Here is a 23,101-nt window from a genome sequence, read left to right on the forward strand (position 1 = left end):
TTGAGGTTTGCCGGGGCAAATACCTGTCCATCCGTTCTATTTTCTTTGTTCATTTGTATGCGAGGCAGAACGAATTGTAGCTATAGCGGATTTAGGGTTGCCTTTTTGTAAAACAGGTTTTGCCAAAAGCCACAGGCTGAAGTTCAGAAGGGTGCCAGATAGAATGAGAACTAACAAAGTTAACTGCTGAGCTGTTTGGTTTCAAAATATCATACAACGTTTAAATAAACGAAGGCACGGATAAGAAAGACGGCACCACGCGTCCTTACTACAACTGTATATTCAGGTGAAGGCAGCTGACATAATGCTTTCCCGGCTGATGTGCACGCCGACAAGACAGAGAGTAAAATAGCGTATCAATCTTATCAAAGCAGTCGTGAAAGAAATTTCTCGAACTCATAAAGACTTCCCGACGTCTCAGTGGCACAGCTCGTGCCTGCTTTTTGGGATATAAAATGCATTCGCGATTTTACGAGAGGTCTGTTGTCTGCTTGTGCCCAGAATCTTCACTTTTCTTAACCGTGGTGTACGATTAATTAAAACAGAGAGTGCAATATAGGTCGCTCGCCCTCATTGTTTTCAGTGCCATCTGCATGTTCCTGAGCACGTAATTCTGGCATCGTCCCGTCTGTCCAGTACTTATTTGTCCGCAGGGCAATGTAATTTCATAGACGACATTAGAGATGCAGTTTACAAGCGCTGCTCTCATGCCTGTTCTGACAGCCGACCATTTGGCTTCCGCAAGTTGTACAACCGCTTGGCTCAACAACCTTGCGGGTGGGGGAATAGCAGACAATACAGACAATACTACAAGTATATAAGTCGGATTCCCATTTTTTTTTTCAGGTCGTGAGTAACTTTACGAACCAAAACAGGCCTATCTTTTCAATCTAGTTTCTTCTTTGCTTTCTAGCCCTGTTCTTCTTCAAATGCGTTTCAGCCACAGGGACCAATACCAACCCGGGGAAGCTGGATGCAACAAGCATGCCCAACTGATTATTAAATTTGGGTAGTATCTCAAGTACGAACGACTTTCGGAGCGAGGACTACAAGCAGAGGCTTGCGGTATTCATTTTGACAACATTTTGGGAGGCCTAAATAATACGCTACTAGACGCTTGTGCGCACGCGGGAAGTAAGCTAAGCGAATGTACTCGTCTAAAACCTTCAAACGAAGGTCTATGAACTAAAGCGTGCCAGAACGCGGTGGTGCAGGAAAAACTCGTGAAAGCGCACTTCTACAAAGCTATAAAACAACACGGCCTAAGAAAAATTGTAAAAGAGCTTTTTTTTGCTTGTTATTCTTTCCTGTTACTTTACGTTTCGAAAAAATGTCAAGGAGCCATCTTAATATCAAAGTTTACTTCTAAAAGATTTCATTATTCATCCCTCAGCGTATGGTAATTCGTTTCTTTTCTTTCGAAATTTCGGCTCTTATGTATGAAACCTCGCTAGTCCTTGCTTTTGGGTTTATTAAGCAAAGCGACGAAGGTTCTTTTTCGTCTTCCTTTATACAACGTTGTGGAAGTAACACACGAACAACACTTTAATCCTATTTCCTTGGAGTGCTCAGAGGTCCAGATATTTTTGAATTCTTCATAATTGATATTAACGGCCACTACAGAGGACTGATATGAGCGCCATATTTGCATTCCTTACACTGGCACTTTACTTCAGTCCCTGCGAGTAAGCATATTATCTTTTTGCCTGTGGTTTTTATGGCATAAAACACCGTGAAATTGCCTGTCCCCTGTATGATAGTATGTAGATTCATGTTATCCTTAAACTGTCACCTGTATGCGTTACTGACTCTACTGCTTCCTTTTTGCCTTGCTCCTAGATGTGGAATACCGCAAGATATATACCCATCCCGAGGCATTGCCAACTCTCCACTGAGAAGGTAACCCACACCTTGCGAACTGTAATAAATCTGAGAGAATGCCCTAGCTACAAGTCATAAGAATCGGCAAGTTTCTACATCGAATTCCTAAAAACGCCCTGAATTCCCTCATGTAAAGCTGTCCGGTTTTATTTGCCCACTTTTATTAGTAAAGAACGCGACTACATATGAGATATCAGGGTACATAATAAAACATTATTATTGAAGATTAGCTGAAGCTATTTAAAGAATAGTTTCGGGCAGCATAGTGTAAATATTTACTTCCTGAATTCATTCATCATGATGACGTGGCCTCCAAATATCGCGTGGTACCTGTATGTTGAGAAAATAAGCAGCTATGTCTACAGGCTGTTTAGGGCGAGTAGTTCGCACCCGTGGTTGGTCAAAGGCATCAATAGCATCATCGCTATCATCTCGACTATAGCAGCTGCTAAGCGCGTGCTACGAAAATCGGTTTTTCCGTTCCTTTATACAACAAAACTCCACAGTTCTCACTTATAAAATATTTTTGATCTACGAAACACCTTTTCTCTTTATCCATACGTGTTCGTCCGCTAGGTTTCGCGCAGACACTATGAAATGTAGAGAACAACAGCTTGCACAGATCGGTGTCGATGTTATCAACGGATAAGATAGGAAGCACGTAATTAACCCTTATAGCAGAAATCAAACTCAAGGCCCTCGCATTGCTAGATACATATACAGCCCCACACTACGGAGGCTTTTTCAACATGGATACTTACCGTGATAAAATCGTCAGTTAACGAAAGATGTTTGAGAGAGGGTACGGCATATAAGAAATTTGAAAACAATAGAATGGTTGCTGATTCCATGTTGAACAGAAAGTGCTATCTCATGTATGTGCGTGAAGTCAGTTTTATAATAATAAAAAAAACGATATCCGGTAGTTGATATGTGAGGATGGCCGTTTCTAATACTAGCATAAACCATTTTATCAACAACACACTATTGTGTGCTGTTGATAAGCACCGTATAAGCAGTCTTGGGTGTCATCCGTTGGGTTTTATTGACATTCCTGGAACTTTACGTAATCCCAAAGTAGCAAACCGCCAGATATAGTTTGCGACACTGAAGAAAAACATTTATTTTATATGGTGTTCTCGCACAACAGTGACAAGTTGAAAAAGTACTGAACCATGCCTATTGTAGATACTTCTTTTTCTAGTGGGCTCACTTAACACTGGTTTATGCATGCACTCAAAATTCGCTGCTCTGGAAGTAAAAGCTTCGCTAGGCAACCTTGGACAAATGTCAGCAGCTGCTCACGTGTGACCTTGAATGAATAGGAGGGCGCTCTCTGTGATAGTTGCGCCACCACAGCTCCATCTGCCGCGCATTCTTTCGGCCGCTCTCAGACCGTGTGACCCCTCGAGCGCTTGGCGGGGGCTTAATCAGGAGCACACAGCTCGTCTATGCAGCGTGCGCTTCGCCATGGACCTTAGCGATGCTGGGCCAGCAAAGAACGCTGCGCAGAACACATTGCAACGCCGTCAGCAAGAGACGTGCTTGCGCGTTTTATAACTAGGTTTACAAGAGTTAAACATTTAGCAATGCTTTGTTAGGCCCCCTGATGTATGAATGCTCAGCGGACTGTATTCACCACGACAGCTGTACTCATCGTGAGGGGACGGTCGAATCTACTTACAAGCTGTGGGGTGTGATGCCTACTCTCCCGCAAACCGACTAAAATTAAGCTGACAGCGAAAAAACGGCCTATGAAAATGTGGGTTAGCATAAACATCAATGGCTGCCAACAGGTCTGTTTATGTATTTTATTTCAAAAATACATATTATGCACCAATTTACCTTAATCTTGCGAGCGAATATCGAAAGATAAGAGGAAAAAAAATTGTTAGCAGATCCAATTCAAGAGCACATTTAAAGGGCGCAAAGTAAAGTTTTCAAACGTCTTCGGCATTTTTTGAAAGCCAAATGAAGGCAACTACCTCACATACCTTTTTATGAACGCGTTTCAGATTTCTTACGAAGAGTTCATTGCTTATAGCTTATGTAGTGGATCAAAGCTTAGCTCCTGGTTTTCTCCACGTCGACTGCACTTTGCTTTTCATTTCAGGCACCCGTTTCCTAGATTACCTGCGCGAGTGGAGGAGTTTACTTGCTTGGCCGAGGTGAGATGAAATACATAATATGCCTCCTACACCTTCTCCTGGGACGTTTTGAGAAGTGCCAAATTTACCTTAGTTTTGTCTCTAGGGCAGAAATAAGAGCAACATGGAATTCTAACTCACAACTACAACAGCTTTTCGAGTCACCAAGACAGATTATGACGCTCAAAAACAAGCTTTTTGTAACCCCGTAGGTAACAAGTCATGTGGCGCCACACGCTCAGCCAATTGTAAGCAAACCGACAGACATAAAATACTACTGTATGATATAGTGTGGTAGATGCGTTTGTAGCTTCGAACCTAGATAACCTAGGGGCGATCGGTACACACACAATTATCGGGTATAAGCTTGTTTTAGTTGGAGGTACAATCTTTTATAGCCTTTCTTTTCCTTCATGCGCAGCGATTGATCGTTCTCAACCCTGATTAGGATTTTTTCACATAAATGCTTTGTTCTACTGTCATCTAGTTTGGAGTGGGTGAAGGCCAGGATATTTTCTAAAGGTGGTGACAGCAGAGCATATATTTACAGCGGAACATATATGCAGAGCATAAACCTGGAAGCAGAAATGAATGTACAAAAGTGATTTTTGCTATTTTACTCATTTCCCTAATTCATCAGAGCCTAACTAGAACCACATTACATGACTATAGCGCATAGTGGCCCAGCTCAGACTAGGCTGGACTCTCTTCAGTCACATAAAGGTTTACACACTCAAACGATAAAGATACGGTAGGTCAATTTTAGCAGCCAGCCCCAAACCAAATGTCCAATGAAGAAATATTGTGCTAGATGGGCACATCCCAGTGGGTTAGCCTCAGCCTCTAACCCAACACCCTGAAAGCAATATAAATTACATCAAATAAAGAAAACGGAAACACTTTCTGCGGTAAGGGTATCGAATCCTCTCCCTCGCTAGGCTGTCTTCCCACTGGCTTCAAGCACGCCGCCGCCCCATCCATGCTTACGCTGCTGGTTAAACCCTTTCCACAAATGCACTTCTATGCGCCACCCATGTTTGACTCCTAAGAGCAACAACATGCAAAGGGAAATACCACACAGCCGCTATAGATCTCCCTGTTTGCAAACAAACAACGCCATCGAGGTGGAGCAGTATTCTTCTGCACCACGGTAGGCAAAAAGAGCTCGAGCATCCCTGTGGCCAAGCTTGTCAAGAGCGTGTTATTGCGATGTGCAGGCGCTTTTTTGACAGAAGAAATAACCAATTGCTCGGAGAATAAATTTAACCCGACAAAACGTCGATTCGGGTTCTTTTTTATCGGGAAAGGGCAAAACGGAGAGGAAGAGGGCAAAACATTACACACGCTTTTCCAGTTCAAAACTCGCTCTTGCTCTCGAATAATCGACTCGACCCGCATTCTGTTGAGTTCATGTGAGGGAAAAAGCAATACATAGAAAACCTCCCCACACACGGTGTGCAGCATCAAATCCCGCGCGCCGAATAAGACTGGTTCAAGGCACACAAGCGAAGCAATGCTGCCCGAAGAGAAAAATGATCAAGTTGTTATTTGTTCGATACTTTCGCACAAAAATAGCCGCGGAATGCGTCGAGAGTTAGAAAACTTTGTATGCTTGCAACTACTTTCAGTCGATAGCGCAGGGGGTTACTTTGTTCGCTCGTAAACAGCGCGCGCAAAACACGTATGTACGAATTATTTCGCTCTAAACATCATTGCACCTTCGGATGACTCTTCAAACCGAGGAGCAGAGCTTTGTCGGTAAGCACGAAGCCCCTCGGTAGGCTCTAGCAGCCTTTAGCTAAGTATGGCAACAGTAGTAAGGGCATTGCGACTTTGCACCGCACGGATTTGATTATCCTTGAGTTACACGTCGAAATCACCATGCTGGGCTTTGTTGTGTCTGCTTTGTTCTTGGGCGGCCGCCGACGTTAGTGTTCCCAATTTCATCACAGGTATTCTAGGTTTAGCCTGCATTACAATGCAAGTTCATGGTGTAGGTGATCCATTCATGAAAGTACTGGAAGATATCCATATTGGCTGCACAGCAACTGTAGTTCTGCACAAAGATAGTCGTAAAATTCCTAATAAGAAAGCTTTTAGGCAAGGAGACATGATCTGCCCAGTGCTTTTTACAGCTTGCTTAGATAGTGTATTCAAAGGCATGAAATGGGAGCAGTCAAGAATCAAGATCGAAGGAGAATATCTCAGTAATCTACGATTCGCTGTTGACGTTGCATTGTTAAGTAACTCAGGGGCTGATTGCAACTGATGATTATTGATTAGACGGGAGACACGGGAAGGTAAGCCTACAATTTATATTCTGAAAACTAAGGCAATTATGAACAGCCTGAGAAATAAAAAGCAGTTCCAAATAAGTATCATAGCACTTGAAGGTTGTCGTCAATTACGTTTATTTCATTTTATTACCTTAAAGGCCCTTTTACTTAGGACAGGCAGTGACGCAGATGCGGACCACGAAAGGACAATAACTAGGAGAATAAGATTGGGAGGGAACCCATTTGGTAGGTACTTAAACATTATGACTAGCCGCGTACCGATATCACTGACGAAGAATGTGTATAACATTTGCACCCTACCTGTATTCGCCTATGGGGCTAAAATATGGAGGTTAACGAAAAGAGTTCTACTTATGTTGAGGACAACGCAGAGTGCTATAGAAAGAGAAAAGGTGTAACTTTAAGACATAGCCTACAGAGTTGATTAGAGAAATAACTCAAGTTACTGACATTCTAGTTGAAATTAAAAAGAGTAAACGAGAATGGGCAGGACATGTAGCGGGAAGAGAGGACTACGAATGGTATCTAAAAGCAACCAATCGGATTCCAAGGGAAGGTAAGCGCAGCAGGCTGCGGCAAAAACTTAAATGAACGGATGAAGTATGAAGTTCCCAGGGGTCAAGTGGATGCAGCTAGCACAGGACCGAAATAATTGGAGGAAAATGGGAGAGGCCCTCGCCCTGCAGTGGGTATATTCCGGTTGATGATGATGATGAAAATTACAAGATGTAGCTGTCGCGGTGGTTCCGTAGTTCATCATCATCATCATCATCAGCCTGACTATACCCACTGCAGGGCGAAGGCCTCTCCCATATTTCTCCAATTAACCCGGTTCTGTGCTAGCTGCATCCACTTGACCCCTGCGACCTTCTTAACCTCATCCGCCCACCTAAATTTCTGCCGCCCACTGCTACGCTTTCCTTCCCTTGGAATCCAGTTTGTTACTCTAAGCGACCATCGGTTATCACCTCTTCGCACTACATGTCCTGCCCATGTCCATTTCTTCTTCTTAATTTCAGCTATTGTCGGCAACTTGAGTTATTTCTCTGACCCACTCTGCACGCTTCTTATCTCTTAATGTTACCCCTACCATGTTTCGTTTCATAGCCCGTCCTAAACTTAAGTAGAACCCTCTTCGTTAGCCTCCACGTTTCAGCCCCGAAGGTGAGTACAGGTAAGATGCAACTGTTATATACTTACCTCTTGAGCGATACCGGTAAGCTGCCAGTCAGAATCGGCGGGCGATTGCCAAATTCGCTTCCGTAGTTAGGCCCACCCAGTTAAATCCTGGCCATCGGGACCGCGTTTCAATGTAAGAAAACTCAGAACATGTCAGTTTGCCATGCAGTACGTATACAGCTGCTGTAAATTTCCTTTTGACTTGTCTCTTCATTACTCGATGATCATGAAACTGCTGCAACATATTCATATGTTTGTATATTTCAGGCTCTTCATATAATTCCGATATTATAAAGAGACCTTCCCTGCTCTCTTCTTAAATATCGATTCTGCCACAAACTACAGCCTGTACACTTCTATCCGAATGACTGCATCTGCGCTTTCTCTCGACTTCATTGCTAATACTTACTAGGCCTGCTCCACAAACTCTTCGTTTCTGGAGTTTAACGTCCCAAAGCAGCTCATACTATGCGAGACGCCGTATTCGAGGACTCCGGTCATTTGGGCCACCTCAGGCTCTCTACCCTGCGCCTTAAACAGCGCAGCACACGGGCTCATTGCTCTTCGCTTCCATCGAAAAACGTCCTCCTAAGCCGGGATTCGATCCCGCCTTTTTTAAGCAACAGTATTTGAGCGCCTAAACCATTGCACCATCCTTCTGTGGCTGTTTCACAACCAATTCAGCAATAGCAACCATTAAATCGCTATTACGTTAGGCACCTAAAGAATTACACGATTCCACTTGGCTTCGACTTAGCGCTCAATTGCGAAAGCCTTTTCCTCCTTTCTTTCTTTTGTACCTCTTTCACTCCTAACTTTGTTATCATCAATCTTCACTATTACTACTGGTCATAACTACAATATAACTATTATATCGGCAACCAGCTATCACTGATGCTCACAGCCGTTACCTATGACTGTCGGTCACTCATTACCTATCTGCAGTTATAGCGGCCTATATATCGTTTTCATTATCAGTCACTAAATCTCTTAAACTCCCAATCGCTGTTATTAACTGGTACTATCTATCACTAAGGATTGCTTTCAGTTATTAATGTCTGTTTAGTGTCCGTTGCTATCTATCAGTATTTAGTTCCTACCTGCCGCTATCGCTATTTCTCTTGCCATATTTCATGCGCGAACACAACCAGCGAAATTATCCGACAGACATATCCGGCTAACGCGATCGTCGCCATAAGCCTAAAACGCTTGCGCCCTAAATTGTATCCACAATGTGAGCAGGAAGAATATTTGAGAGTCTACGTTCATCATACTGCTCCGCATTGCAGAAATTGGTAAGGCATCCTAATGTAGGACCCCCGAAGTATGTTTCCTAAAACCGGAAAGCGTTAACGAACAGAAGGCAGAACTTTCTTTTCAAACGCCATTTGGCATTCTTCCCTTCCTAAAAACAAGGCAAAAACAGGAAGGGCAGGTGCTGAGTTGTGATGCTTTATGGGAAGCTGAAACGTTTTTAGCCAAAAAAAATGATTTTTGTGGCGTTTATGTTATTGTCCGCTGAACAGGACTACCATGAATAGAAGTGGCACAAATGAACTCAAAAGCAGTTTTTGCAAGAAAAAGAGCACCAGCGGGTCCACCTCCAACCAAACGTAACTGCTGTCCATAACTTCCCTTCCCGGATCCATCATGACGCCCTTCTCAGTATGCCAGGCCTACGCCGGCGGCATTGCTGCGTGCGCGTTCCTTCAGGTGTCTTGACAGCTGGATTTAAAATGTTATTGATTTTTGGGCTCTACACCTCTGCAATGTGGACAGTTGGCACCAAACTGACTGCATTATGGGAAAAGTGGCTGGTTGCTGCAGGACCGAGTTTGTTTGCGTGTTTACTCGGCGGCATTCCGTTCGGAGAAGTCTTCCGGTCTTGCACACGTGTTCCCGGCGACGGTCCGTTGCCCCTTTCTTTGAGCTCCAGACGCCGCCTGCGCACCCCGCTTCCGGTCCGGAAGAGGCCAGCGTCCAGGTCGCCGTCGGGCACCCGCCGCTGCCCTCTTCGGTCGGGCGACACTGTTCGCGGACCTCTCTCTGCCTTGGAAACCAGGCCCATAAATCGACAGTCGGCGCAGAAACCTCACAGAAGACCCTCAAGATCACGCAAGGTGACCGCGCTCGAGCATACGTCCCCTTCGTCGGCATCGAAGAATTCTCATTCCAAGGAGGGATGTTACATCAATCGACCAGCATCGTGGCGGCAGGACCAGCGAGAGTGTTAAGGCATCGCCTTATTGTGGGTCTGCTTTCGTCAATTAATGTCATTGCTTAATTAAGAAACAGCAACATTCCACTCGAAATTCGCAAGCCATAAACTGGACCACGTGAAATTCCTCAATCACAATGATCCTCGATCTTGATCCTGATTCGGAAATATCTAAATTCTGTCTATCTCGGTTAACTTCGGTGAACTGGCTGCATCTTATTCGGCACTTCGTTGGTGAATCGAGATACTTCGGAGGCCATCACGAAGTACGAGCCATAAACATCCGACTGGTGCAGTCAAGCAGCATTCTCCAACGACTGACGAATGAGAGCAGCAGCGGTGGACACCGGAGGAGAGCGATGGGGTGGATGGCGGAGCCGAGAACGTCGCTGTGGAGACATCGGCCTGCCAAAGTGAGTCCCTCCAGACGTGTGATAGAAGAGAGCATCGCGGAGCGACTCTTCAGAAGTCAGGCGAGTGCCTCTTTGTTTCATGTCAGGTGCGGTTGATGACGATGCTATACAACTTGTGACACAGGGAAGTGAACACCACAGATGCGCTGTCGGAGGAGGTTGAAAGCTTCTAGGAGTTGGCGGTGACCAGTGACGCAGTGGGGGACTCGAGTAGCGCCATGACACAGAGTCCGAGCAGGAGATAAAAAAGCTGGAGTTTCCATTCCAAATTGCTGAAGTTGAAAAATAAAAAAGCGCTTAATTCAGGAGAGTCAGAAGTTGCCAGCCCAAAAGCAAACTGCTATCCAGGATGGCGGTAACAGCGGAGCGTTAGCTGTGAGTTGGTCGAGGAAGATTGGTTCCTAAAATTTGCATCCCTACTGAAGGGAGTACTAGCACCGATGCCAAGTCGGGAGTTCTTAGTGCCCTTATCGTTTGACAATGTGGATTCAACTGTAGATATTTTGATGTCCTAGCCGAGTGGCAAGTTGGGCTTGTCTTGCTGCAGTTGAGTGAAAAGGCACATGGATTGCTTTCTACGTTGCCAGCCAAAGATAGAAAGGAGTATGAGAAAATGAAGCAAAGCATTTTAGAAGGGTTGAGGTCGTCAGCAGCGGAATATAGAAGGTTGCTTGCAGGGTCGACCAAAGCAGCAAATGAAACATAGGGCCAATGCGCAATCCAGCTGGGAAACTATTTTGAATATTATACAAAAACCTCGAAATCTACCACTTTTGCAATGCTAAAGCAATTAATGGTCGCAGGCAGGTTGAAGGCACAATTAGCTGCCGAGCCAAGGGATCATGTAGTTGTCAATGAGAGTGAGAAATTACTTCCCCAAAGTGAAGTGGCGGAGAGTAGCGACGAAAGTGTGAGATGCAAACCAGGGTCGGCAGCTCGTTTGGGAGGCTACCCAAATAAGCAGAGTGATATCGAGAAAGAGCAGGCCGGTGCAGGACCTCATCAAGAAGAGACTTCGTTCGTTATGAGAAGAAAAGAACGATGCTTTCAAAGCAAAGCGAGAAATAACCTCTCTGGGGATTGCCGACTGAAAAGGGCTGGCCATGAACCTGGCCATCGAGGACAAGAAAAGCCAGGAGATCATGCCATTGTAGCTAAGGTGTCTACTCCTTTGGAAGGACTAACGAATTGAACGAGATTGGTATGCATGAAACAAAGAAGGCATGTGTTAGTTGCCACACAATAGTAACGTTGAAAAGTTCGGACCAAGATTCAGGTGCGGAGGTGACTGTTATCAGGCTGACACTGGGCCCGAAATATGAGCTAGCTGGTTCCCAAATGAACCTGAGGGGAGCATTTGGTGAGGAAGCAAGCGCTAAGCTAGCGTATGTACCCCTCACAGCAACAGAAGTTGCGCAGTTTGCCTCGTTCGGAGGTGAACAAACAGCTTTGATATGTTCGATGACAGACAGACTGTTGACCGGAATAGATGAACCTATAACTCCTGCAGACTACAAATAACTTCTCGAAAAAAGGCCAGTAATAAGCGAGGTTGTCTCTTAAGTAGAGGCAGTGGGCGATGAAAATGTTAAGTCAGAACATAAAAATGAGCAGATGGGTGTGTAGTATTCGGAAATGTGGCGCAAAAAACACAAACACAAGAGAAGAGACACATTTCTGAGTACTATGCAGCACCAACTAGCCCCTTAAGCCGTTATTTTGAGATGGGTGTGTCCTTGGCGGTCACGGGAAAGAGCGGAGAAGCCGACAAAAAGCAGAGCGCGCGCAAACATTCCGTCAGGCACAAGAGAATGACTCGTCGTTGTAGAAGGCTTGTAAGCAGGCTCGAGCTGGCACGCACAGAACGGTGATCCATGATGAGCTGCTGTATCACCAGGAGCATGTAGCGGGAAATAATTGTACAGATTTGGTACTTTTGTTACACAAACAACGGATATACTAACAAGGGTACACGATTCGCCTCGGTCAGGTCATTTGGGAGAACAGAAGAGCAGCAGATAAAAATCTCCTTTTATTGGCCGAACATGGGCCGGGGTGTCAAGGAGTATTGCCGGTCGTGCCACGAGTGCCAAATCAGGGCCCCCATGAATACTAAGGATCGTGTGCCTATAACAGCGTTGGCCAGTCCTAGTGCGCCATTCCAGGTGGTATACATGGATTGCATCGGCCCACGTGACCTACTAACGGAAAGGAGACAACGTTACGCACTGTGTGCGGTCGATTTGTCCACTAGGTGGCCTGAGGTTGTTTATTCGAGGTCCTTGATGGCGAAGGCTACCTGTGACGTACTGTTGCAGGTATTCTCAAACTTAGGGGTGTTAGTGAACATATGCTCCGATCAAGGCACAGATTTTAATTCAAAACTGAAGCCGTTGATGCTGCAGCAAATGGTAGCGACTCCCAGATTCTCACCCCCGATCACACATAATGTAATGGGCTTGCAGAGAGATGGAACGGCATTTTTAAAAAGATGCTATTTCACGTTGTAAGCGCGCACAGGAGGAAGTGGGATCGAATGGGTGCATTCCTGCTTTGGGCCTACTGAAACGTGCCGCATGCCATCACGGCAAAATAACCGTTCGAACTTATGTACGGAAGGATGGCGGTCGGACCCCTTGCTATACTTCAAAAGACGTGATCAGGCGACTGGACCATACCGGACTCCGTGGGTGTGCCAGCAGTAGACTATCTCGAGAAATTACGAAGTGGTCTTGAGGAAGCCAGTAAGGAAGCAGGCAAGAAGCGACCTCACACAGCAGGCGTACTTGGGTGGAGAGGGGGGAGGGGGTGTGTAACTTGAGGACCACCCACAAACATTTTGCATCAGGTGATCAGCTGCAGCGGTGGCGTAGCGGTAGAACATCCGCCTCGCATGCAAGAGAACCGGGGTTCAAATCCCGGTGCCGCGCAATTCTCCACCGGATGAAAAAAAAAAGAAAAAAAAATCCGCGTGTCGATGGAATTGCATAAACAGGTTTGGGGTGCAACCTGATGCCGGTGAACACCTCCGGCAAAGCACTCCCTCACCAGAACAGGAGTTGGCCACCCTGGTGCAGTAATTGGCCGCAACCTCCTATGATAAGCTCCATAAAACCCCGGCCCTCAGTCACCAGCGGCTGCGGAACAACTGACCACGGCGGCGGTCAGACCTGTGACACAGCAGGGGGTGCTAAGAAAGCCTGGCTCCGCTGGACAGGCCGCCATAGGAAACTGACCCTGGCAACGTTTAATGCTAGAACCCTAGCTAGTGAAGCTAGCCTAGCAGTGCTGTTAGAGGAACTAGAGGGCATGAAATGGGATGTCATAGGGCTTAGTGAGGTTAGGAGGCCGAATGAGGCATATACTGTACTGAAGGATGGGCATGTACTGTGTTATCGAGGCTTACCAGACAGGCGACAACTAGGAGTAGGTTTCCTTGTCAATAAGTATATAGCGGGTAATATAGATGAATTCTATAGTATTAATGAGAGGGTTGCAGGCATCGTAATTCGGCTTAATAAGCGGTATAAACTGAAGGTTGTACAGGCCTATGCACCTACATGTAGTTATGATGACCAGGCAGTTGACAGCTTCTATGAAGATGTAGAATCGGCAATGGTACTAATGGGCGATTTCAATGCCAAGGTAGGGAAAAAACAGGCAGGAGACAAGGCAGTAGGTGTCTATGGCATTGGTTCTAGGAATAGCAGGGGGGAGTTACTAGTTGAGTTTGCAGAGCGCAATAACTTACGAATCATGAATACCTTCTTCAGTAAACGGAAGAACCGCAAATGGACATGGAAAAGTCCTAACGGAGAGACTAAAAATGAAATCGACTTCATAATGTGTTCAACCCCCGCCATTATGCAAGATGTAGAGGTAATCGGGAAAGTGCGATGCAGTGACCACAGGATGGTGAGGTCCCGAATTAGCCTAAATCTGAAGAAGGAACGCAACAGATTAGTAAGAAAGAAACCCATCAACGAATTAGCGGTGAGGGGGAGGGCAGAAGAGTTCAGGATCTCGCTACAGAATAGGTTTTCAGCTCTAACTGAGGATGGCGACATTACCCTAGAGGCAAGGAACAATAATTTCAGAGATATCATTACTGAGTGCGCGGTAGAAGTAGGCGGTAGGATAGTTAGAGAGGATATCAGCAAGCTGTCTAAGGAGACGAAAGATTTGATTAAGAAACACCAGAGTATGAAAGCTTCCAATCCAACAGACCAGATCGAATTGGCCGAGATATCAAAGCTAATCAATAAGCGCAAGGTGGCCGATATAAGAAAGTATAACATGGAGAAAATTGAGCATGCTGTAAAGAACGGGGGAAGCCTTAAAACGGTAAAGAAGAAATTGGGCATAGGCAAAAACCAGATGTATGCGATAAGGGACAAGGCGGGCAACGTCATCACTAACATGGAAAAGATAGTCAAAGTAGCCGAGGAGTTCTATACAGATATCTAAAGTAGCCAAAGTAGTCAGGACCGTAATGAGATGGGCGGTAGGGAAAAACAGTCAGACGTTCCACCAGTGATGAAGGACGAGGTCAAGAAAGCACTAGAAACTATGAAAAGGGGTAAATCAGCTGGAGAGGATCAGATAACTACAGATTTGCTGAAAGACGGGGGGGATATCGTGCTAGAAAAACTGGCCACCCTGTATACGCAGTGCCTGGTGTCATCGACGGTACCGGAACCATGGAAGAATGCAAACATTATCCTCATTCACAAGAAAGGGGACTCTAAGGACCTCAAAAATTACAGACCAATCAGCTTACTGTCTGTTACGTATAAGGTATTTACTAAGGTAATCGCTAATACAATCAGGACAACCTTAGACAGCAATCAAGCAATAGATCAAGCAGGGTTTCGGAAACGGTACTCTACTATCGATCATATCCATACCATCAATCAGGTGATAGAAAAATGCTCGGAATATAACCAGCCCTTATACATAGCATTAATTGATTACGAAAAAGCATTCGACTCAGTTGAAACCTCGGCGGTGATGCAGGCATTGCGAAATCAGGGGGTAGACGAGCAGTACGTGAAAGTGCTGGAAGATATATATAGTGGCTGCACAGCAACCATAGTTCTGCATAAAGAAAGTAACAAAATTCCCATAAAGAAAGGTGTTAGGCAAGGAGACACAATCTCCCCAGTACTATTAACAGCTTGTTTAGAGGAAGTATTCAGAGACTTGGAATGGGAGCAGTTAGGGATAAGGGTAGATGGAGAACACCTCAGTAATCTGCGATTTGCTGATGACATTGCCTTGCTAAGCAACTCGGGGGATGAACTGCAAATAATGATTGAGGACCTAGACAGGAAAAGTAGAAAGGTAGGCTTGAAAATCAATATGCAGAAGACTAAGGTAATGTTTAACAGCCTCGGGAAGGAACAGCAGTTTACATTAGGTAGCGAAATACTGGAAGTAGTCGGCGAATATGTCTACTTAGGACAGGTAGTAACCGCAGATCCGGACCACGAAAAGGAAATAACAAGAAGAATACGATTGGGATGGAGCGCATTTGGCAAGTACTCGCAGATTATGACTAGCAGCTTACCGGTATCGCTCAAGAGGAAAGTATACAACATTTGCATCTTGCCTGTACTCACCTACGGGGCTGAAACGTGGAGGCTAACCAAGAGAGTTCTACTTAAGTTGAGGACAACCCAAAGGGCTATGGGACGAAAAATGGTAGGGGTAACATTAAGAGATAGAAAGCGTGCAGTGTGGGTCAGAGAAATAACTCAAGTTACCGACATTCTAGTAGAAATTAAGAAGAAGAAATGGACATGGGCAGGACATGTAGTGCGAAGAGAGGATAACCGATGCTCGCTGAGGGTAACAAACTGGATTCCAAGGGAAGGAAAGCGTAGCAGGGGCGGCAGAAAGTTAGGTGGGCGGATGAGATCAAGAAGTTCGCAGGGGTCAAGTGGATGCAGCTAGCACAGAATCGGGTTAAGTGGAGAAACATGGGAGAGGCCTTCGCCCTGCAGTGGGTATAATCAGGCTGATGATGATGATGATGATCAGGTGCTTTGGTTGGAAAAAGATGGAGACTGAAAGTAATGGCAAACTGGACAGGAACAGTTATAATTATTGCAAAAGTGCGGCCATATAGTTATACGATCGAGCTAAGTGATGGCACACGCCGATCTGCGCACGCAAATAAACTCAGGCCATGCAATGCAAGGATTAGTGCAGCAGGCATAGTATTTGAAGACGACGCAGAGTTCGGACAACTTCCGTTTGGTCAGACACAGCAATAGCAGTTGAGAAGCTGGAATCGTAAACGCTCTGTAAGTTAGGGCTCGATCAGAAGAACGAGTTGAAGTTGAAATTGAAAGTTTATTTTCGAATAAAAAAACAACGTACAAGAATATACAGCGAGAGGTCCCATGGTAAAAGACCGCAGGTGGGACCTCCCATGGTAATAGATTTCGATAGGCAACCAAAAGAATAATAATATTGTAAGACAATGTATGAAGCAACACTGAAAATAAATAACGAAATACATAGTAAAGAGTGCATTGCCGACAAATTTAGATACAAGAATAGAATACAGAAAAAAGTACAAAAACACTTACGAATTCCCCGACACAAAAGATAAATAAAGAACTCACTAATTAAGAAGAAAAATTTTTAATTTTAACTTGAACAAAGAAAGTGTATTCGCTGGCTTAACGTCGGAATTCAAACAATACCAAAATGATGTGGACGACAATTGAAGGCCATGTTTCCCGTAGTTAGTACTGACCTTAGGTAGTAGAAAATGATTACGTAGAGTGAACCGTGTAACACTGTAGTTTTTGATCGTGCCGTGAGTAAAAGTGCTTAATGAGAGCTGATGGTGAAGAATCTTAAAGAATAGAATACTGATATTATTACCGGAATTGATTACCGGAATAGAATACCGGAATTGATCATTAAGCCTCGTGAGGCGTTTAGTGACAAACATGGCCTCTGCAACTTAGTAGTGCACACGATTAAGTTGAAAGAAGGGGCACAACTGAAGAGTGCATACCCTTACAAGGCGCCCATGGCACTAAGAAAAGTTGACAGACAGATGAAAGAGTTGTGGAGTTTGGTCAACCCGGTAAAAAGCTCACACGCACATCCCGTAGTGTGCACCACGAAAAAATATGCAAGCGCCAAGTTACGTTGCGACTGTCGCAAACTGAATAAAGCAACGGAACAAGATGCATTTCCTATGAATCTGCCAGGTGAGCTAAATTACCAAGTAGCGCAAGCGAAGTACATTACCGTGGTGGATGTGCTAAGAGGATATTGCAGATTCCGTTGAATGAAAAGGCCCAGGCTTACACAGCTTTTGTCCCCCCAGCTGAGCATGGAAAGCTATGCTACAAAGCTCGGCAGCGCTTGTTTGCGTTTTTCTTCCCCTGTCGTCGTCTTTCGCACTGTACATAATTTTGAATAATGAAACACATATCAGCGGATAATAGACAAGATCCTGGCACCACATCGAGAATACGCATGTGCATATATAGACGATGAGCAAGTCTTCTCGCATACTTGGGAAGAGTGCCTGGAACAGCTCAAAAAGGTATTAGCCTCGCTAACGGCCGCAGGGCTGACAGCGAGTGCAAATAAGTGTCCTTTCGCTGAAAAGGAGGTGCAGTTTCTGGTACACATTGTGGGGTCATGAAAACACGGCGCAGTCCCAGAAAAGCTGAAAGTGATAAAGGAAACTCATCCACCGCAGACAAAAATGCAGCTGCGTAGCGTTTAGAGGCTAGCCAACTATTATCGGGATTATGTACCTGATTATTCAAAGGTGGTGCTGCCACTGACGAGCCTGACCTGACAGGAAAACGCGTTCTTCAAATAATAGAGTGGAAAAGGGACGCCGAGGACGCCTTTGAAAAAATGAAAGAATGCTTGCCAAAGGCAGCAGCCCTTATCGGCCCCGGATCTCATCAAAGAATTCATTCTGGCCAATGATGTTTCAGATTATGCCGTCGGCGCATCTCTGGCACAGTTCGATGGAAAGGGAAAATAGCGACCTTTTTTTTCTGAGCAAGCATCTAAGCCCGGCCCAGACGCGATGAGCTACTATCGATAAAGAGACCTACGCCATCATATGGGCACTGAGAAAGCTTGACACTTGTCTATTCGGTGCGAAAATCGGGGTTATTACAGTTCACAATCCTTTCAAAGTTCTTACCCTGCCCACGCCGCTAAGCGCGAAGCTAACGAAGTTGGTTCTAGCTCTCTAGAATAATTAATTTGTATTTCAGCACAAAAATGGGTTTCTCAACCCAAATTCCAACGCTATGTCGTGTCTCGTCACCAACGACGGAATCGGGTAAGATTAATCGTCTGTTTTCGCGACCTGCGTTCGCGGTAGGTATGGCAGTGTTGGTTGCTGTGTCGGTGGGGAGCCGAGGTGTATTGTCCATGTACGAAGAGGTGGCAATGTGTCGACCTCTTGTACTTTGTTTTGTACAGCAAGCTTGAAGACTGTGCAGCACAGTCTGGTGGGAAGTGTTGGGCTCGACTTTTCTGGAATTTGGACAGTTGACGCCAAAGCGGCTGCATTATGGGAAGAGAGGCTGGGTGCTGCAGGACAGAGTGTGTGTGCGTGTTTACTCGCCGGCATCCCGTTCGGAGAAGTGCTTCGGTCGCGCACACGTGTTCCCGGCGACGACCCGTTGCCTCTTCCTTTGAAGTCCAGATGCCACCTGCGCACCCCGCTGCAGTGCAGAAGTGGCCGGCACCCCCTTTAAGGTCGCGCAACCGCCACCGCCCACTTCGGTCAGGCGACACTGTTCGCTGACCTCTGCCTTGGAAAACGGCGGCTCCGTAAAAGAAGTTAGGCGACAGGACCGGGGCGCCGGAAGCCCATAAATCTACAGTCGGCGGACACGCGGCCGTTTGGACGCTACAGTTCACGCAAAGATGACAGCGGGCTGACAGCGGACGAGTGTACATAGCCTTCGTAGGCTCCGAAGGATTCCCATTTCAGGGAGGCATGTTACTTCAATCGGCCATCCTCGTGGAGAGATGACCGGCGAGAGTGTCCAGGCACCGCCTTCTCGTAGGGGGATTTCGTTAACGAATGTGATTGGTTGATTATGCAACAGCCAAATTTCCCCTCGACATTCGGAAGCCTTAAAATTGACATCGTGACCTTCCGCAATCATCTGGATCCTCGATCTTGATCCTGAGTCAGAAATATCTAAATAAATTTTGCCTATCACATCTAACTTCGATGAACCGGTTGCATGTTATTCTGCACTGCGTTGGAGCACCGAGAACCTTCGGACACTATCTCGAAGTACGATCCACCAACATCCTAACTTCGATTATTCGAACAATGTATAGAAACTTGGGTTCGTACCGTATGCGTTCGAGCAACCAGCGTTCCAAAAATTTTTTTGGTGGAAGAACTCCGATTGACCATAGTTGAACTGCGATAACGACGGCGGATGCTTATTTTGCCCGTGTAATGAAAGTTACACATGCTATATTATTCCCCTATCACGCAATATCAGTGTAAGGTGCTACATTATTGGGGACACTTGAGTTCATCCTTTATGATACGGCGCGAGAGCGTAAGCTACCAGCACACATATAAATGAGAAGGGCTCAATGCTGCTGAACCGAGTATGGACAAAAGCATTAGATGCCAATGACCGAGCATTCTTCTTCGTTTTCTTCTTGTCTTCTACGCGGCTGTTCAAGCTCAAGCGTTGCCCTTCTCGGGATGACGTGACGGGCCGAAACCTGGCGCAGTATTGCTATCGCAATAAAAACGGAGCTACGAAAGACGCCCTCGAGCACGTCGACAGCCAAAGCGAACACAGACCGTTTACCTGAGTCGACAATCGGCCCCGCGAGGGCGAAAAGCGGACGAGCTGGCCCGCTTTAACAACTGCCCTCTGCGCACTAAATCACGTTTCTGAAACAACAAATGGAATAGGCATTATATCGTGAGCAATCCTAGTCGACAGCGCATTACAACCTAAGAGTATCGTCCAATGGCGCACGACCGACGAACACCGCAGTTCAGCCCGTCCCATGCTTGCAGCTTAGTTTGAATGGTGCGCTGTTCAACATGGCAGATCTCATGGTAGTGAAACTTGCATAGAACCCCATGGGGACCGACTGAGTGAAGCACGAGTTTCTTCGCACCTGCATCGCTGCCCTGAGAACAGTTTAAGTATTATGGCTACTAAAACCAACAAAAAACATGACGTCATAGTGACGTATGCTTACAGCTGTTGTATCTTTTTTCTTGTACACTACGTAAGACAAGGCCAACGACGACGACGACTCAGCGATGCCCGGCCTAGTCGGCAAACAAATCAACCCGCAACGGTTGATGCACAATTGAACTAGACTGGAAATTTGACTGCCAAATTAAGCCAACACTTGACAATAACAGGGTCTATGATTGTCGACTATTCCAAGCATTGTTCTGTCTCCCTCGTCGTTGGCCTTGGCTTTCAGTGTGAGTTATGCAAAAACATGCAGTTTTACACTTTTACTTTCATCCACCTTCATTATTCGCGCATGACGAGTGAAAAAGACGCTCCAGTGCTCGCACAACGCGAAATACACAAACGCAGAATGGAGTATCGGAGAAGCAAGAGAAGAGTAATGTCACCTCTCGGTCGTGATCAAGCAGCAACATGGTGCAGTAAATGGAACAGAATGCTTTAAGATATGATGCAATATACAACTCCAATAATAGCCCAAAGTAGTATGTTGCAGCCGCAGTATGGCAAAACTTGAAGATGAAAAAGGCACATAATAAAGCACGCACTGTTGCACATATATTTTTTCGTGTGTATAGTTATTTACAAGATACATTGGTGAAAAGCTATGTGCCCCCCCCCCCCCCCGCCATACAATTCTGAAGGCATACAATGAAGGAGATTCCGCATGGAAACGAACGTGTGGCTTTCTCCACAATAATTAATGACAGCCCTCTGTACAGATACACTATTATATGAGAGCGTATTAAATTTGGTGGAATAATTCAGTAAACTCGTATAAAGAGTGACATCTATATCGAGCCAGTTACATGGTGAGCCACATGAGCACATCATTCAAAACAAAATTAAAAGAATACAGCTACAGAACATAAGCCTTCAAAAATTCCTATTTTTCAAGATCTGTCCACCAGAGGAACGCTCTGCCTTCTGAACCTGCCAGCTTTTGTGCTTATGTGCTACCTTCGCATGAGCAGCCGGGTTAAAAATTCCGCCTTCCTTTATCTCACAAAGCAATGAAGCCTAACTCATGTGAAGAAGGAAAATTTCATCATATTAAGCATCGCTGCACACTGCCAAGAATTTTGTAACTTTTCATCATGGATGGAACAAATGCCTTGGCCGGGATTGTCAAGGTATACAAGTATCCCAATGAAAGCATTAGAAATGCATTCATACAAACAAAAAAGCAAGAAGCTGTTCCCCGTGACGTTCCAATGTCTCTAAAAATTATCGCTAGTGCCTCTTCGCAGATTCCACCCTTGCATGCCAAAGTATTCGACAAGGCCCTCAAACCTCTAGAAAGTTGTGTCGTGGGACGTTTCTGCATGTACATCTCATCAAACAATATAATGCATATGCGCCGGGACGCCGAGACGAAACTATGTGGAGTATTTAAGGAACAACCTATATTCAAGCTAGGCAACACAGCTTCAACCAGACTTGCCATTTCCGAACTTCTCTTTGGATGAAAAACTGTAAATTGTCTATAGACTCTTAGGGACGAAAGTGAAGGTCCAGGACCAGTGCTTTAGTGTAGCTGTTGCAAAGGCAACCACAGTCTTTAACACTGCTGAGTTTGAGCTGGGGTTCAAACAGTGCAGCAAATGATGACGATACATATGTGTCTATATCACTGACTACTTCGGCCACGGCTCCTGGGGACGGCGGTGTGGGGACTGCTGAAGTACCTGGTTGCGCTCTCGAAACAGCTGGTACTTTCTTTTGAGGCTGGAGATGTTCCTGGTGGCAGGACGGCGGCTCATGCAGAAAGCTGCAAGGTTCATTACAAGCAATTGATAGAAATGCGTGCCACACTTCGTAGCATCTGAGGTCAAAACCAAGCAGACAGTCATTGACCGGACCGTTGCCATTACATGTATGTCTAATCTATGGTACGCAATAATCAAGCCGGTAAAATCAGCTCTGTAAGCTCATGAATAAAAGAAAAGTGGATATTTAAAGAAACAGTCGTTAACACCTCTGCTCAGGTTCAATGTCAACAACTTGCTTACGACTGGTGTGCTGTGTTTATACCTCTATTCGAGCAGTATATTAAGTGCTATAACCTGCCAAAGGAGCAAGTGTATCCTAATGCGTACTATAAAACATAATGGAAACGAGAACTGAGGAGCGCCAATGAGGAATTCGCAGCATACTTCTGGGCTCGAAGAGGTGCAATACGTCACCGCCGCCTCGGTAGCGTTATTTATCAACAAAACTTCTTTTAAGTATATTATTGTAATGCCATCGCGTACATTATCTTGAAGTATCGTTGGCGTACCAACACGTCAGTAACATCTCCTCGAGAAAGACATGCAGCAAGTGCTGGTTAATGCGACACAGTAATCAAAATGATCAGCAAAGCTAACTGGGGGAAGGCGGTGCAGAATGGCACGCGAGTCCAGAAAGAAATATAAAGTCTCGTTTGCTCCCTTTCTGAGCCCAAATTCCAATTCTACGTATTCAGACGCCGTTCGAGCTGTGCATGCCGCCACTTGCCGTGACGGAACGTCTCATTCCGGAGAAGCTCTGACGCAGCACCGTCCGAGCAGCTTTGCACGATACAGGCTTTACCTCAATCAGCACAACAACGTGCGCCTACGCCTGTCGTATTAGAAACTACTTTCATGTGCGCCGCTTGTAAATGGCAAGACAAATATGGGAGGATACACTTCCTTCCTTTGTGTGATTATACGACGGGGAGGCCGCTAAACAG

The 23,101-nt window shown here is 45.5% G+C and overlaps 1 long non-coding RNA gene across 1 annotated transcript in view; it reads left to right on the plus strand.

The window, feature by feature from the left end:
• Nucleotides 1–1,480: 1,480 nt before the first annotated feature.
• Nucleotides 1,481–23,101, plus strand: part of LOC146195042 (uncharacterized) — a 37,226-nt gene continuing 15,605 nt past the window's right edge. Inside the window, exons 1-3 of the long non-coding RNA XR_014705528.1 lie at nucleotides 1,481–1,685; nucleotides 1,840–1,899; nucleotides 3,995–4,049. This is a non-coding gene — a long non-coding RNA (uncharacterized LOC146195042). The remainder of the gene's footprint in view (nucleotides 1,686–1,839; nucleotides 1,900–3,994; nucleotides 4,050–23,101) is intronic.

Source organism: Amblyomma maculatum, chromosome 3, assembly GCF_055883805.1.
Source record: "Amblyomma maculatum isolate TAMU_Amacu chromosome 3, ASM5588380v1, whole genome shotgun sequence".
Taxonomy (NCBI): Eukaryota; Metazoa; Arthropoda; class Arachnida; order Ixodida; family Ixodidae; genus Amblyomma; species Amblyomma maculatum.